This window comes from Vanellus vanellus (genome assembly GCF_965231255.1).
Source record: "Vanellus vanellus genome assembly, chromosome: 4".
NCBI lineage: Eukaryota > Metazoa > Chordata > Aves > Charadriiformes > Charadriidae > Vanellus > Vanellus vanellus.
Window position 1 is genome coordinate 8363060 of NC_138909.1, and position 12681 is coordinate 8375740.

Consider the following 12681-nt stretch of genomic DNA (forward strand, 5'->3'; position numbering starts at 1 on the left):
GTCCACGCGTAGGGAGAACAAGCAGAGAGATGGGGAGAGCATCACACCAGAGGTACCAAAATGTCTTAGATTTGTTACGCATCCCGTAACAGGTTAGAATTAAACAGGGTAGAATTAAACCTGTAAAATAGGCAACAAATGCAAAAGAGAAAGCCAGATCAAATGGAAAGTAACGCCCCGGGTGGCCAATAAAGCATCAAGAGGGCAAACACAGCAGGATAACGCTGCTCGGGCACGGAGCTGAGAGGCAGGGCAGAGAGAAAGCAGGGCCAGCTAGACAGCTTGTAGAGAAAGCACCAGAAGAAGTACCATTAGGCAACCAGTACATAAAAATGATACTTGCACCCTATTTACAGACATACCTAACATACATACAATTTATAACATGCCTAATTCAAACCCCATGGAAAATAAGGAACCTGCTGGTTCTTCTTTTCCACTGCTGCTTTTTCCCCAGTGGTACAGACTCATACTGAAGTAGCAAAGAAAAGCTTGTACCTTTGCATTTTGGGCAATAATTTGTCCCTTTAGGAGCACAGCGGGATTGTAACTTAATCATCACCTGTGCTTCTGCTACACAGGCTCCTCTAAGACCTACGTAAGTGCTCAGGTTTTCACCTGTGGCTCTGCTAACAAAACAGCATGACATCTCTAGCATTTACCCTCCGACAGACAGTACAGAAACTAGGTCTTAATGTATTTTTTTTTTTTTCCACTCTCGAGGTCATGCAGGCCAAATAGCACGAACATAAGCCTCCAGTAACACGGACATAAAAAGCTTAGAGAGAACACTTTTTCCAAACCTGGGTTTTTGCAGGGTGATGTCCATCAAGCAAAGAAAAGCGATGAGCTCCACTGCCTACCGTTACAATGTGATAAATGGTGTGAAGCACATCAGTGCTTTCTTCAAATCCAGCTGACATTAAGTGGCTCTATAAGGTTACCACACAACCTGGAAAGGATGGAATATGTCTTAAGCAAAGTTCCTTAGAAAAGCCCGTCCCACACCAGAACGTCCCATGAAAATCACATCTGAACATTCTCCTAACAGGCAGCCGGACACCACCAAGGTTTTACCGCACCACTCAATGGCGATGCGTAAACACAGTCTGAGAAACGCTACCCTTTGTTATCAAACACATGCTACTTTAATTAAGTCAGATAAAACGTATTGCAAAACTAAGGAAAAACCCCTGTGGTGCAAAAGATAAGGTATTAAGGGTGGGTCGGGTTTTTTTCACCTGTGAGGGATACTAAAGCAGTAAGGCAACAGAACAGAAGAAATGGCATGCAACTAATTAGGAAAACCCAGAAAAGAGCAAAGACAGGCAGTTTAGATGTATTGTATTCATCTTTCAAGTCACCAAATCTTTTCGAACTTTTCTCTTTACGATTGCCACAACTTCACACTTTTCCTTTAGCGCCTTCTGAAAGTTCATCACTTGAACAGGTTTTTTTACAAGGCCTCTGATGGTGTCATTTTTTAACAGGACAGTCTATATAATAAGAGGTTCCCTTAACAACATTAGCTCACAGCCAAAGTGTAGAAGTGCCACAATTAAAAAAAAAAAAAAAAAAAAAGTTTTAAGAAAGCAATCATGCTTAAGTAAACGCCTCTGAAAGTGGAGAAAACCGGTTATGTCATAACCGGAAAGGCCCAGAGCTGCACGGATGACGTGTTCTGCATGGGGAGAAAACTAGCGTCACCCCATACGGCGCTGTGTTGAAACTCGCAAGGATGTGTAGCCTACTGACTCATCTGGTGTTAACTGGCTGACGAGACTGAAATCCTTTTTATTACGCTATAGCCAAGGACGACTGCGCTCGTCATTTCTCTTTGCTCAATGAATCGGGGAAAATAAGTCCCTTCAAAAACTTCTCTTCTTGAAGCTCTTTGAAGCCTGTGCTAGTGGAATTTTCCACTTCTGCTATTTGATCTGGACAACAAGGGATAAGTGAGCTCTACCGAAATACCCCTCCAAGCTAGAAATGAACCTGATTTTGCCAGAATTAACAGAACCAGTTTCATGTGTACAGCTCTTAGCTATAAATTATTACTCTCGTTCATCTTCCGGTCAAATTGCCTGATTTACTTTAACTTAATTTTTCAGTTGCAGTTGCCGGTAACTCGGATTTTTTATTCCAAACTGAGGGTTTGATCTGCCTTTAGTAAATGGAAAAATATGTCGTGGAGCAGCAATAAGAACATGAGGAGGTATCTGTCCTATGTTTATCTATTCTGACTGAAACAATATCTTGTTTATTTTAGAGTGTTATTAAAAGTTACGTATCTTTTTGTCTGGTAAACCTACCAGAAAAAAAATCCAAGTTCGCCTCCTCCCATAGAATATTCTGATTCAGGAGTACCACACGAGGTATGAAAGTTGCAAGGCACTCTTCATTCTTCTTTCTCACTGCCACTCAGAGCTGCTTTAAAAAAAGGAAACTGCTGAGAGCGTGCGTGAGCTGTATGAATAAAGTTACGGTTTGATTCTCGAGAAGGCTTAGAATAAGGCACTGAGAAAAAAAGTGGTAGGACCCCCAGCAAAATGCTTCCTTCTGTTTTCAAGCTTTTAAATATACTAAAAGGAAGGGGATTTTCATGTTTTCCACTTGAGATATTACAAGAGTTAAAAACAAAGGGGGGGTGGGGGGAGTGTCACGACACGGACACACACAATCACGCTGTCACAGACAGCCTGGCACTTGCGGAAAACAGCTCACTTGCATTACTGCAGAGCCTATCTCAGGCAAAAATGATTTTCCCCTTGAGACACTGCACCCCACTGACTATGAAGTGAGCTTAGGCTGACTAACTTCGACTTAGCCATCTAATTTAGGGCAGGTAAATCTCATCTTGCCTAAGATGATCCATGTGTTTAAATGCCCATCTGTTTCCTGCACACACATATGACATCGCAATTCTGGAGGCTACAAGACAAAATATTATGCTATGATTGCCTTAGCCACAACCTTTAAATACTGATTTTCTACACGGATATCATACAGCAGATCATTTGATGCCAGCAGTCTTTCACACCCCTCTCTTAAAGGGAACATGCAGGTTATCCCACATAACTTGGGATACAGTCTTTCGAATATTCACTGTATTACTGTCTCATATGTTAATTTAACCAAGGTATTTCTACAGTATCACTATATTTTCTTATTATTTCTAGGACTTTTTGTACTGGATATAAGCAGAACTACAGCAAAGAAGTATTTAGCAACATTGCACTCAAAAAAAAGATATTGTTTGGGCCAGATTTTACTCCGCTCCCTGGATAAGCTGCTTATGAAACATTCGCTGAAATGCACCTTAGGATTCAAACGTACGCTGCATTTCTTCAATTTTTATTTTTCCTACGGAAAGAAGTATTTAAGCAAGCCCTGAAGCTCTGCATACCATTTCCACCGCTGATTTATATTCTCTATCACAGGTGGAATGTTGTGGTTGCTCCACTTTTTTGATTAACCCATTTCCTCCTGCCCTCTAATGGCGAGTCATCTGGCCATTGTTTCATGTTTTGAGCTATTATTCCATGTTTCCCGTTTGTTCTTATGCCTTTCGGCCAGCTGAGGAAAGCTACCTTTTAAGCCACTAGATTTATGTGGACTATTTTCTGGGGGAGGTTTTTGTTTTGTTTTGCCTCCAGCAGCATAGAGGTATTCAATCAGCTCCTGTAAGGCCTTTGGAAAAAGATCCCAAGCATATAGGTGAGCCCTCTCCCTTTGAACTCTGTTCGTCATTCTTAGTCCGGACACGATGTGGTGTAAATCCGTATAACCGTACTGCACGACCACTGCACATTTTCTAAGGATCTATGTTGAATTTCGCCAGATGAAGGAATATCCTCCTGAGATTTTCTTAAGCACTTGAGTCCTCCCACCTTCTCTCGCAGATACATTTCCCATAATATTCTGCTGTATGCATTTCATCACTCCACTCCACACACACAGAACTACAGCAAGAACTGTTCTTTAACCACACTGGACAAAGAGAGACACGGTTTGTTTGGACCAAGAATCTGTCTTCCTAAGGCGACGTTTACATCAGTCTTTGCAAGTTACAGATTTACTGCCTTGTTTGGTGAAAAAGTACTTAGACTTGAAGAGATTTTGTACCTAGCTTCAGCGAGCTTCTGCAAACGTCCGTAACTTTTCCTGCTGATTCTTTCTAGCTTACATTTGCCTGGAATTTTGGGGGAAATGCAGAAGAGATCTGTCTTTTACTGTCCACCATAGCAACATTTTTTTTTTTCCCCAAAATCTTCCCTCTTTCCTAACACACACATCCCCACGCGCTTTTTCTTGCAGACGTGTTTAAAGTTTAAGTTATGGGCCTAAAAGTCAAGAGCTTCTTTCATTCGTATAACTGAAACCCGTCTCAAATATGACCTTCTCCACAAAAAAGACCACTGAACGTGACCCCAAGTTTTGCATCAAGGTCGTAGATTCCATCTGAGTTATGACACGTTCTCCAGAAAGAGGTCTACTCCTGATTTGAAAGCTTGAAGTTACAAATAAATCACCACGGCTTCGTGAAAATTCCACTCCGTGTAATTTTTAACACATCACTTTAATGTCTGCCTAATGTCCGCACCCGTAAAGTCATTATAGCTTCCCCTGAGCACAAACAGTATTAAATGCCCAGTTAATAGCAGAAAAGGTTTTACAACACGCAATTGAATGATACCTCTAAGAATAATTTGACATTCTCATCTGGAATGCAAAGTCACATGCTTGCAGATGTCAACACGATCTCATTCAAAGAGCTTCCACTATTTGCTATTCACTACCCATATATATGTATATAGAGACATATTTCAATTTTTCAAAATACATACAGATATATTTCATTTTCAGCTGTAAAAGCCTGACATTCTTTGAGACTTGAAATCTATTTTCTTTTGACTCTCGTCTACCTCTGAAAGTTCAGAATGCAGATATGAAAACCACGCCAATTAAAGACCTGAGGCAGCATGATGTATTTTCCCACTGAACGTTAAATTCACACATTGTATTTTTCAAGCAACTCTTACTGCTTTCATGCTCCACACTCGCGCACGTGGCTGAGCTCTGCGTACCATCTTACTGCCTTCTGCGTGTGGAAGTGCAGTCTTACACCACCAAGCTTCCTCAATGCCCAGTCTCATAAATTTAGCATTAAAAGGACATTCAAACGACCGAGGACAAAACACTCCCTGGAGAAATCAGATTCACTTCCAGACGCTTCCTACGAGACAAGCGTTCAAAAGACTGTCTTTCTCAGCTTACTCATCTGTCAGACAGCACACTTATCACATCCGCAGCGTAATCCACATGGTTATTTACAAAGTATGTAGAGAGGTAGCCCTCTGCCAGGCTGGCATTTAAGGATAGCAGTTCTTCACTCTGCCACAGGCTTTCCGGGTGAATTTAATTAAGTCCTGCCTCCTCTGTGCCTCAGTCCTTCAGCTCTAAAATGGAAATGATTCTTTTTATCCTCTTCTAACTAGCAACACGCACAGTGATAATGCAGTGTCTTAGAAGCTACACCCTGAAAAAGAAATAAAGCTTTGAGTTCTCATTACTCCGATTCAGTGTTCCGTCATAATTTTGTTAAAACAAGTATTGCAGTGAAATACAAACTTTGAGATTACAAACCAAACGAATATTTAAAAGCCTGGTTCGCCTAAGAGGCAGCTGAAACGACTGTGTCCCTGGAGGATCTCCTGAAGACACTGTGACCACCTAATGCTAACAGAAGCCCTCCTATAAAGCTTTTAGAGATCACCAATTTTAACCAGCGTCCCACTCTTCCAACATCTCCTTATAACTATCTGCATCCCAGTTCCCGTTTCTGACCCCAGCAGAAGAAATACGGAAACACAGCGATTCAACCGGAGATATTTATGGCTGTGTTCACACACCACCTTTGTTTTCAGAAGTGAAGCAGAGTCAGAAGTGCTCCCCCGTCTCTCCCCACAGGCTCAGGCTGTTCGCCTTGCGCCGCTGTTTGCTCTTCTCTCAATGGTGTCAATCGCTGCGTTTCTTTAATTAATTCAGACTGTAAATAAGCTGCCTAGAGTGAGACAGGACGCCTGCCTCCTCTCCTAAAGAGTGTAAGAAACCTCTGGCCCAGTACGTGAAATTTCTTATAAAACTTTGTAAATGAGAGTTCTGGTGCCATAGGAGTTTAGTGTTACGGGCTGTTATATTTAAAACATGTAGTTTTAAGACAGTAGCTTCCTGCTGCGAGAATGGGAGTCCTCTGGCTGAGCAATTTCAAGCCTACAGGAGAACTGAATCAGCTCTGGCAAGTTCAGCCTCGGAAAAACACTTTCTCAGGCCTCTTTAACTCTCTATTTTAAGCAGCTCTATGCCTTAATGAGCATTTTCTTGTGGTGTTGTTTGAGCAATGTTGTTGTTGTTATAGAAACTTGTAGATATTTATTGCTGGTTTTGACATATTTGCAGTTTCCCAGTTACAGGATCGCTTGTCGCAGCTGCACAGGGCAGAGTTTGTAAATTCTCAGTTACCAATAGCTCAAACTATAAGAAACCCCCACTTGTCATAATTTTCTAGATTTTCCTACAGCTGTCGATAGCCTAAGTGTAAAGTGCAAACACTGAAAATCAGTATTAAAGCTTTACGTGCTGAGGTTTGACCACTGCATACCGACAACGTGCCTTACCACGGAAGTCCTGGAGCCCAGTTGCCACCTCCTGCTATAACCCAGGGGTCCCTGGGGGCCCCGGCTGACTGGGGAGAACCTAGGGCGGCCTTCAGCAAGCTCTGAAGTCTCCTGGCCAGCTTCCCTATTTCTCCCAATCTTCTAGTTACTACAGGGGCTCTCTTCTTCCTTTGGTAATCAGGGCTTTACCACAGCATTTGTTTCTTGAACTTTGAACATTACCTGTGGAAAGCCAAATTCTTCTCCCACTTACACTCCCTTAAGTCAAAGCCACGACGGATTGGAAATGGATAGCACATCTGCAGAATGTCTCCATTTTGGTTTTGGTGATGACGATACAGAAAAGGGAGAGAGCAGGTAAGAATACGCAGGAATTCATCAAAAGCGTAAGATGTCTTCTTCTTAGTTATTATTCCTGAGCAATTTATCTGCAATCATTTAGGTGATTACATTTTTTGGCCCTCTCTGGTTGTCATTCATCCAAGTACTTAATTGCATGTTACTCATTAAAGGATCGTATCCTATCACATATTACTCCTTGGTGAGCTTATCTTCATGAAATAGAAACTTCTAGAGATAACAGTAACCGTAAGAAAATGCTGTATCACTGGTGGTTTTGGTTTATTCCCTTGGGCATGATGAATACAGAGAATGTTCATTGCTGCCGCACGCACCGTGTGGAAAAAAGAACACCAAAGGAATTTTGACCGTGACCCTGGGAACGAAGCCACAAGTCACGTGCCCTTGAACACGTAAAGTGAGGACATTCTTGAAGAATAATCAAATCCATTAATGTTCATGCAGCGATCGCTCCAATCAGAATTAGAGCCCTGAAAGGACACGGCCTCAAGCTCGGAGGCAGAAAAACCTCCAAGTATTTGAGATTCAAGAAGAGCTCTTGAAAGCCGTAGTGATTTTTCTGGCATTTTGAAGGTGGGAATATGCCTTTTGACTGGAACTCATTCTTCAGACAAAGGCTGTCTTCATGAATATTTGTCCAGCACTACTGTAAGGCCGCTTACAACAGCACAAAGGACCAGTTCTCATTACAAATCGCTCAAGACAAATCCAGATGGAGCGGGAGCCAGTGTAGCCTCACAAGAGGCAGCTGTATCCCTTACCAACAGCAAGAGACTTCGGGATTCACAGGCTCTTAAAAAGCTGTGGCTTACACTGCTGTTCCACTTTCTTTTTACGAGCGTAACAATGTGGGAGATGCTGCTGCCGAAGAATCGTGGTTAATTCCTTTTTTCATTAAGTCCTGCCTAAGCAAGACAAGACCAGCTGTTTCAGGATAAACCAGGAGCAAACATAAGCTGTCGTGAGTGAAGCTTTGAAGAGTACTTCAGTCATTCTTTCACAGCAATGCAACCAGTATGGTATTTCACCAACCTCCGATAGCTTAAAATATTGAAATACCTTCAAGTTTTCTTCCTTATCCTGCCTACAAGGAATAAACGGGAACGGAAAACCCACATATCTGTCCCTGGTTGAAGGGGGAAGCCTCAACGTGCCCCACACTTATTCCTTCAAGTTTCAGAGATACCGTCTTGTTGTTTATCTCCTCCAGTGTCCCAGAAGAGTTTGGCTGGTGGTCTACCCATCAGCTATGTCCTTGCACAGCTCTCCAATCTTTTTTAGCTTCGTGCAGCACCCTCTCACCCTCCTCCTACAAACTATGTGCAAAAGGAAGCTACCATGAGACACTGAGCCAGCTGAACTACCGCGGTAACGTTCCCTTCTCCTCTTGTAAGGGAAATCTCGGCAAGCAAAGAGTGCTCTTTACGTACAGTTTCTAGAGGTATAATAGTTTACATAATTGGATACCTCAATAGTTTTTATAGATGTTGACAGAAAGATTCTTCCCTTTACAGTACTAAATATAATTGAGCACTTCTGGATTCAGCTACAGAAAAATGGATGGGTGCCGACACCCATTTTTCATGATTTGTCTTCACTCCAAAATGTGTCTATGGCTGAGCCTGGCCCTATAGGATTGACAGAACAAATATGAAACTGGCCATTACTCGGCAGTTAGGGTAGACCAGGACAAATCACATGAAGCATCTTGCCATTTCACTACAATTAAAAGTTATTGGAACCAGAACCAGTGCTGTATTAACGAATCCAAATCTTTACTGTTGTGGTATTGGAACAGACAACTTCCAGAAGAGGAAACGGGAAGGCAGCCATCAACCTCAAGAAGACAGGGGAAGAAATCAGTTTTCTGAAGACAGGGGAAGAAATCAGTTTTCTGGAGAATCCTAATGAGGACATTGAAACATTGCTCTATCACAAGAAGATCTGCCAATAGACCAAAAAAAAGTGAGGGCAAGAGAAAAGGAGAAGGAAGTCTCAGGAGCCTTTCCACCAGATCCCAAACACCTCTTATTTTCTTAAGCTAAGTGCAAGTGATGATTTTTTGCACGGCAAAAGGAAATGTTTTCTCCCTCCACAAGCGTAAAGTATGAATCCCTGTTTAGCGACGCTTCTTATTAATGCTCTTTTATGGATACTTTTCAAAGGCATGGGGAGAAAGGAATGGTACGCATTGCAGACATGAACGGTACGTGTGTTACAAATAGCTAAAAACCTAAAAATGGGAAGGTAGGATACCTATAAACAATCTAACCACTGAATTATGTAACTAAATCCATTCATAAACCAATTATTGATCATTTCTTAAACCCTGAGGTATGTTTACATTGCATATTTTCATTAGCAGAGCTACATAGTTCCTATGGTTACAGCATCCAAAATTATTCCTCTTAAAATTAGAGGGTAGGGAAGAAAAGGTAGAGAATCACTCCACGAACTGCCCACAATGCATGACATTAGCCAACAACCACTTTGAGAAAGCCACTGCCACATAAATATTAATTAGAAAACAACACGTCCCACAACAGAGGAAAAGGGACAACAGCTAATCCATACAGTCTGTTGGAAAAATCCCAAGACCTGTGTGTTGGCAGGCTGTCAAGGGGAGAGAAGGGAGGAAGGGGAAGGGGCAAATTCCTGAGACGAGAAACGTTCTAATATGAAAACTCCATAACCTCCCATGGAAAGCTTCATCTCGGGAACAAACAGCCAGCTGTACGTCCCACGACTTAGTATGGGGTGAGAGGCTGTGTCTTAGATAACAGGTCCCAGACATGCTAGGATTTAAAGATAATCACCAACAGCTTGAGTTGCACCTGGATGAGAACAGGAAACTAGTGCAGAAACACGAGCGCAAGCATTATCCTCTCTCAGAAGCTCACCTCGCAGACTGGAGGGCTCTGTAATAGCTGTAAATTCCTCAAAGATTGGCTTTAATTAGAGCCTAACCTTGCCATGAGAGGGATGGAGGGCCATTACACACACTGCCGGAGCGATCCCAGTTCTCCTGCCTAGCTGTAGACAATGAAAGGCATTATTGCTTACTGCTGCTGCTCCAGATTGCAAGGGCAGTGACAGACTCCAAAGAAAGCCAAGACTGCAAAACTTCATCACGGTGACAGGAATGCTTACGACATAAGGCGGCTGAGAATTCCAACAATCAGCCTGAGCTGGCCTACCCTAATTCCTTTCTGGCAAATCACCACAGGCATTTCAACTCTTTCCTCATTCATGGTCACAGGATTTTATCATGCCACATAAAGACTACGGTAATGCAAGAGCCACATCTTATGGACACTTAGGTTACATCTGTGCTAAAAAAAATTCAGCAGTACTTTCTGTTCCCAGTTCTGCATCCTAATTGCATTACGGCTACATCAGGACAGGTTCATCCGTGCACCAGTCCCATCTTCCACGTCCTGGTTTCGAGGCATGAAAACCTCAGGTATGAAGCCCATAAAGGAGACGTAACGCCCTCCAGTAGGCACCATCTCTCATGGTAGTAGCAGAAAGCATCCTCCAGCTTGCCTCAGCCTGTCAGTATGGACATACCTGGTGATGCTGTCCTATTCCACTATTACTTCTCCACAGCTACAAGTTGTTTTGTTATTATAGCGTATACAAAGTGATTTCCCAGTCTGCATTTTTCAAGCCCATGGAACACGATAGTAAGAGATTTAGGAATAAAACCAAAACTAAACACCAAATGCGCAAACTATCTACTGTTCAACTCAAGACGTGCTAACCTGCATCCAGCCCTATGCCCTCCGAGATGTTAAGTCAGCTTCCATTCCCAGCAGACATGAATCACAACCCAGATCGACACGTTCTTCCCGATGTCTCTCCAAGCAAAAAGGCATCATCACTGCTGCTTTATCCATGTTGAATAACAGAGAGTTCACTCTCAGCTAAATCCTTATCTGCTCACAAAGTAATGGCCAAATTCAACTCTGGGCAAATAAACTTGATTTAGTATAACTGCGAGATCATGATTTTAGTCAGGAAAAATACTGAGAGTGGAGAATTTCTCTTATGAAAATAAGATAAAAATAAAAATGTTAGTTTAATGACATTGCAGTTTAAAATCTTCCTCAGAGTTTCCTGGAAAGTCCACATGCAAAAAACAAACAAACAAACAAAAAAACCAAACAAAACAACCAAACAAACGAAAACAAAAACCAAACAAAACCAGACAAACAAACAAAAAAAACCCCAACCAAACAGGAAGAGAAGCTGCATGAAAATCTGTAAAGGAGAATCTCTGGCAAAGCTGGGTGGTTGCCCAATTGTAACATGTATTTGAACTCATGGAACTCTTTGCCTACTTCTCACACATGCAGATTATGTGCAAACAAAAATCGAGCTTCCAGGTAAACTATGGACATAAACAGCAAGCCTTGGGTGAGAGGACAATAAAATGAGAACGGAAGTTAGTGACTCACTATGGGTCTGATCCAGAACCAACTGGCTAACATCGAAACTGCCTCCCAGCTACCACCAGTAGGGCTGGAACTGGATCATCCTGATGGACAACACAAAGACCACTTAGTCCTTTTAACTAGCCATTCGCAGTAAGATGGTGCACTAAGCCCTAGACATACATTTATCTCTGCTCCGGGGCTGACCGTCTCCAGCAGAAGGATGAAGCAGACAGCTGCGGGGATAAGTTCTTAAACTTCTGCAGCCAGCTTAGTCTGCGCTTTCACCCTGAATTACTCCAGCCTCTTTAGAAGACATACCCATCTTTGGTTTCTCTCAGAAACTCACCATATTTGTTCGTTCTTCTTACCGTTTTCCCGGGGAAAGCAACTTAATTTATATTAAGGATGTACAGAGTTGTTCTGTGTGCGTGGAAAAAGCGTTGGAACCCAACAGCTTCAGAGGAATGCTGGAGGAAGAAGAAAATCTTTGCACTTAGTCTATCACAATGTAAATAACCTGAAGAAAACATGCATATCCAAAATCAAATGGGAGCAGAAGTACACTTCAGAGAAAATGGAGAAACAGTAAAAAATCAGCACACTCGGAGATAGATGCTTCGAGCGCTCTGTTGAGTTTTACCACAGCATTTGTCTGACAGTTACCCTGCAAATCAAAATTTATCCAGAGCGTTTGTGGCTCCTTTCTCTGCCCTGTAATTGCGTCCTAGGGATCACAAGACCCACGGCTGCATCAGCAGCAATCATTCGAGCTAATTAGGGAACACGCTGGGAAAAAAAATGCAGTTTTCTTGCTTTATTCTACCTAAACACTTCCAAACACAAACCTTTTACAAATGGTAACTAATGACTGCTCTACGATGTGTTTGCCAGTAAATATGTGTCCTCACTCTATAGTCAAAACGATTAAGGAAAAAAATAATACAATGGTTTCAATTTAAAATGTATCGTTTCAAATGCATGCACAGATCCATTTTTACTTTTTATCCTTTCGAACTGTTGCAAGTTTTGGGAGGCACACTAAGGAGCCAAGCAGGGAAGGCAGCTTTGCTGTATATCGCTGCCATCTAGTGGACCTCTCTTTGAAAACTGGGACTCCAACATCGGTACAACCGTAACAGTAATGCTCTGGTTGTACTCTTTATTTCGTTCTTAGCAGAATAGTAAAGATTATTTCAGTTCACACC